The sequence below is a fragment of the Arvicola amphibius genome, chromosome 6 (genome assembly GCF_903992535.2).
Source record: "Arvicola amphibius chromosome 6, mArvAmp1.2, whole genome shotgun sequence".
Classification (NCBI taxonomy): Eukaryota; Metazoa; Chordata; class Mammalia; order Rodentia; family Cricetidae; genus Arvicola; species Arvicola amphibius.
In genome coordinates this window covers 111,612,797-111,619,100 of record NC_052052.2, presented here as the reverse complement: position 1 = coordinate 111,619,100, position 6,304 = coordinate 111,612,797, and positions in this window count along the sequence as shown.

Below are 6,304 nucleotides of genomic sequence, written 5' to 3'. Positions count from 1 at the left end.
GACTAGACCAACAAAATATAGTTTTAGCAAAAATTTATAATGTTTGGGATTATTGTAATATAAATATCTCTAACCGGTGTGATGTATTCACTTATTTTACAGATATTTTACAAGTCTTTGCTGCAAATCATTATTTAATTTTCACTTGTATGAACTTCTGAAACAATAAACATATATTCAAAGTAGCCAAAGATCCAAATGGTTATTGTCTTAGTTGGGGTTTCTTTGGCTGTGATAAATAAAACACCATGATCAAAAGCCATTAGGGGGAAAAGGGGGTTATTTCATTTTACAGTTTTTTGTCACATCATCGAATGAAGTCAGAGTAAGTACCAGAGGTAAGAATCTGAAAGCAGAAACTGGAGAAGCCACATAGGAATATGTTTAATGCCTTACTCTGGATGGCTTGCCCTGTTTGCTTTTCTCTTTGTTTTCTCATACAACTCAACATCGCTCACCCCACAACCATGCCTACATGCTAATCTTACAGAGTTGTTTTATCCATTGCACTTCCTTCTTCTCAGATAATTGTAGCTTGTGTCAAGTTGACAAAAAAAATCAGAAATCCACAAACAGAACAGAAATTTAACCAAAATATACATAAACAGGAAGATGTGGAGAAACTTAATACAATATGCTATTTGAAACTACGAAGTAAACAGAGATATGGACCTCACCTGTTCAAATGGCAAGAAGCCAAATCAATAACAGCATCAAATGCTGGTGCCAGCATCAATGATACCCCTTAGTGGATAAGAAAGCTCATCAATTGCTGTTGGTAGTATAAAATTAGAGCAGCCTCATAGAAAGGCGTTTGCCATTTATTCATACAACCAAATAAAGTCTAGAATCAGTAATTCATATCACTCAAAATGATTAAAAACCTGTTAATGACAACGTGCAGTGACGGACTACAATAATTTTATTCGTGATAAGAATAATTCCAGAGTTAACTGAGAGGTCCTTTTAGTCATTAAAAGAGGACATTCAGCCTGTAAAGGAGGATTTTCTATCACACCCTGCAACCTTGAAGTAGAAGACTTAGAGGAATCCACACAGAACACATGTAGCTAAGACTGTTTTGTCAGTAAGTACAGCTTCTTTGATTGGCTGGAAGAAGTCTCTAGTTGCTTATCAGAGCCCTTCATAACAGCAAAGTATCTTGGAAATTCTCATTGTGTTCAAAAAGTATACTGATCACCTTTGAATTTGGTAACACTAAACTGATTTTTAAGTAGTATTTTACATTGTTTGACATCCTCTGAGCTTCCCTATTGTTTGCTGACAATGATCTGTATTTCTTTTTGTTTTAATCATGTATTTTATTTAATTCAACATAACAAAATAATTGTCAAGATGTCATCAGCATAGATGCTAGGATCCTTAGCATTCTTCCCTTGTATCAGTCATCACAGCCCGATGGATGTTTTCACAGCAGCAGAAAGTTTCTGTTCAAATGAGACATTATTGCTTAGTGTATATAGTGTTTGAGCTCAGAACCTCAGATCCAGGTCTCGCATTGTCCTCTCTCATCTCCTTTCCCCTCCCAATAAAGCTCTGCATTTAACCAAGCCCTTTTCCTACTTTCACGCTGTGTGTGTGTGTGCGCATGTGCGTGCACACAAGAGAGAGACACACACACACACACACACACACACACACACACAGAGAGAGAGAGAGAGAGAGAGAGAGAGAGAGAGAGAGAGAGAGAGAGAGAGAGAGAGAGAGAGAGAGAGAGAGAGAGAAACCGCACCAAGTTTAATATTAGTTTCCTTCAGGAGCATGGGTAGGAAGTTATTTACTTGAGTCAGTGCCCTGTCTGAGTGACTAAATAGCTGGTTCTTTAGCTTTTGAATTAATGAAAATGTCATTAATTTCAAGTGACTTCATTTTTAAAGCAGGTTAGCCCTAACAGGAAAATTTTGGTCTTCTTCTCACTTTTGCAATGCAAAATGGAATCTATGGCTAATTCCTTCCTCAGAGGCAATGGAAGCAAGATCTACCTCTTTTCCTAAGATCCTGACCACAAACTGATACAAAATTCTGCTTAGTCCACTCTGGAGTATTAATGAGTTTCTTAGACATCCTTACACAGTTTAAATAAAAAGTTACTTACATGGGTGTGAATGTTCCTCTCCCAGAAGGAACTTCTGGAAAGCTGTTACCCAGAAAGGATGAGGGATTTCTTGTAGTCACATAAATGAAGTGCCCATCTAGTCTCCCCAAGCCTATATACTCAAACCTTAGGTCACAGTCAATTAAGGCAGAGTTGCACACAATAAGTGGAGGGAAAAGGTGAAGACTCAGAGGAGGGTCCTGTGACCCTTCCTACAATTTCAGTTTGTGGGTTTTGAACTTTTGGGGGGTTCAATGACTCTTTTACAGGGTCACCTAAAACCATCAGAAAACACAGATATTTATATTATAATTCATAACAGTAGCAAAATTACAGTTATGAAGTAACAGTGAAACTGAATTTGATGTTGGGGGTCACCATAGCATGAGGAACTGTATGGAAGGGTTGCAGATTAGGAGGGATGAGATCATCTGCTCCACACCCTTCCAAGAGGGAATGCAAACTGTCAAGGAGCCCAGCTTGGTTGATCTTTTTGTGCAGCTAAATGCTCAAAGGTGACAGTTGCTTGGCTTGAAGGGCAGGTAACAGCATCCTTTACTTTAGAATGAAAATGAGAGCAGCTTTGATGTGTTAAATAGGCACCTCAGCTGTGTGTCTCAGGTTTTCTTGAAACCTAACAACTTTGGCTTTTGTATTCTCTTTCATTGTTGCGGTTTGTTTTTTTCTTCCTTGATTGCTCAGACTTCTAGTTCCCTGTGACTTCTGTGACTTCTGATCCTGTCTTTATTTGTCCCAAACATTTCTAAATCCCCATTGGATAGATAGTATCATTTTGTTTCTCTCTGAATAATTTGTCTAGGATAATAAGAACACATAATTAAGAGGTCATATTCTACAGGACTGTAAGACCTCAAAAGAGAAACCGATTCTTTGAGCTAGTTGCAAATGGAAAAAGAAAAAAAAAATCACCATTGTAGTCAATGATCCAAAATGTTTGTTTATGTAAGACGGGTTTGAGCTTTGTGAGGATAGAGCTAACTGCATGAGGTAATCCAAGCTGAAAATGCATGGTTTGCTGACTCTGTAAATTACCTGGCACCCCGTGTTCCTGATCTCGGCTACTGTACACACCAAAAAGAAACACGTGTTCAGAAAAGCAATATGGGTATTATGTTAATTTCAAAATACAATATAGCCCCTGCTTTATAAAGCAGACAAATCCTCCAGGTAATATTTCTATATTGGCGAACCACAAAATTTGCACAAAACTACAGTGAAATTTCAAATGCATTCCTGCATTTAGAGGGTGTGCACCATGCGTGAGTGAAGCTGATACCCACCAATGCCACTATGCCTTGTAAATGTTAGTCTATATCTGTTATTTAGAAGGTTCTGATTATCAGACAGCAAATATGTATTTTCAGTGGTAGAAATGCATTTAATGTTTAAATTTACTGAGAGCATCATAGTGAAAGTTCACCTTACAAACACATCTGGTTTAAAAAAATTTAATGATATATTAAGTGTAGAAATCTGGGAGATAATTTGAATTTTGGCTTTGTCCTTTACTGGTTATTTGTTTTATTTTGTATATGTCATTGAAATTTTCAATCTATATATGAATGTATAAAAGGTATTTCTTTTGTATTTTAAAAAGCAAGATGAAAGTATTTTTACAAATTGGATTCAGTAATCAAATGTTAATGATATAAACCAACCAAAGAAAGAACTGATTCCCAAGCTTCCTGGTGTTTCATACCTTTCAATGAATTTTAAGTGAAAACTATAAAAGAAAGAAAACAAACTTACTGCATGGGTATGTTAGAGTTCAGTTTTAAAGTTTAAAAGCTTATTTGAGGCATACTTTAATGTTTATACACAATGGTAATTTAAGCATGCCCCTAAGTATTCTGCATTTGATGCAGCCCAACAAAGCTTTTGTTCTGAAATAAATGTGACTATCCTGTCCAAAAAAAAAAAAAAAAAAAAAAAAAAAAAAAAAATTCTCAGTGCAGGAAAACCATAAGGAATTTCTTTGTGTGTTTGTTGGGCTGCAAAGACTCTTGATGGGCTCTGTTACCATTCAGCTGGTGGAAATAACAGAACTAATTAGCTGAGGGCCAAACCAGCAACTCTAACTCTTACCAAGAGTTTTCAAGTTAACTTCACACTTTGCAAAATCATCATCTATGTCAACTGACAAGGGTTTGGAGGTGGTTACAACAGACTGATAAAAAGTTGCTGAAAAAAAAGATAGTGTTCTAGCTAGATACTATCTATAAATAGAATAGAAACCAAAACCCCTTCTCCCTTTTATTATAGAGGATAAATTATCTTTTAGATAATCATCTCCATTCATAAATACCACCTTTTTACCTTTTAAAATGATTTATGCACCGGGTGGTAGCAGCACATGCCTTTAGTCCCAGTACTCAGGAGACACAGGCAGGTGAATCTCTGAGTTGGAAGCCAGCTTGAACTACAAAGTGAGTTCCAGACAGCCAGAGCTTCACAGGGAAACCCTGTCTCAAAAAACAAACAAAAAAATCAATCAAACAAAAAGATTTATGCAGTAATTTTTTAAAAAAAAATATAGGTCACAATGAAGGGATCCATGGATTTTATAGAGTTCTGCCCCAGTTGATAATCTACAACACAAATCCTACACCTAAGTCTCAGGGAAACAATAGAGTGTAAGGGCCCAAGACACAGGAAATCTGCTATGAGATTGTGTCTTCTAAAAATGACAAAAAACTACAGTCAACTAAAGACAGCTCAGAGATAGACAGAGACACAAAGAGAGAGAAAGAGAGAGAGAAAGAGATCGAGAAAGAGAGAGAGAAGAGAGAGGGGGGAGAGAAGCAGAGAAAGACAGAGAGAGAGAGAGAGAGAGAGAGAGAGAGAGAGAGAGAGAGAGAGAGAGAGAGAATTTTTCCCAGGGATGAACTTTCTTATTAGCTATTCAATCTCAAGTTTTCATCTTTGTAGTCATGCAAACACACAAAAAATATGGATTCTGCAGGTTATACTTACAGAACAATAGCATTCAACAAAGAGGCCATGAATATGTGAGGGAGTAAGGAGCATAATGGAGACTACGGAGGGAAGACAGGGCCACAAGGAAGTCATGTAATTATATGTTAATTAAATAAATTTTAAAGGATAAGTTAAAAATAACTGCTTCTAATTTTCTTTGAAGTGGAGTTCTCTTCTGTATTTCAAGCATGATTACTTGAGTAGAATGCTTACTGAAACACATTAAAAATGGAGTAAGTTTAGGTCTCAGAGGATGACTCAGTGGATCAAAGTACCTGCTGCCTGAGCCCAGTGACCTGATTCTGGATACCCAGAGCCCACCAAACAGCCTAAAGTAGTGGCATACATCTATAATTCTACAACACAGCATTAGTACAGTGAGATAGGAAACAGAGACAAGGGAAAGTTTTGGAAGCTGTGGAACGCTTGATCAGAAACACTGTCTTGCCATCATTTCTCGTGTCTCTTGTACCCTCCATTCCTCTCCCCTAGGTTTATCAGGGACCACCGTTCACATGAACACCACTGGCCAGGATAGATGGCACCCAATGTGGAGCTTGAACCCATGACCCTGAGATTAAGAGTCTTGTGCTCTACCGACTAGCCTGCAAAACACAGCACAACAAGAAAATCCCCGTGTCAAACACAAGGTCAAAGGTAAGGATCTATGCCTTCTTGCTTGAGCCTCTTAAGAGATCCAATTCCTCTCTGATACATTTAGTGAATTTTAGCAGGGACACATGTAAGCCATGTCCTCTGATTAGAAAGACAATGGGATAGTGAATGCATTTATTCTAAACCATCATCTTTGTGGTTAATGAGATTTACCACATAAACATTAATGCAATAACCCAAGCATCATCAAAGTAGCCAGTGATTCTCTTCACCTCCTTTCTGCCCCATGGTTGACATGCGCTGCCAAAGCGAGTCCCAATTAAGCATTAAGCAGCACTGTTTTCTTTCTCATATGTTTTCTCTGCTTCTCAGGGTGAAGAAAATGGTACTTTGATTGATTACTGCCCATGAGTTTGTGCTTAATATAAAGGATCTTTAGGAAGGCATCGTAGCATTCAGCACATGCAAAGGAGTGACAAAAACCATCCAGATTAACAGCTCATCTCCTCCAAGGAGACTATCAGAGCAAACAGCTGTAAACATGGCAGAAATCCGATTCAAGTTAAGCACAGCAAT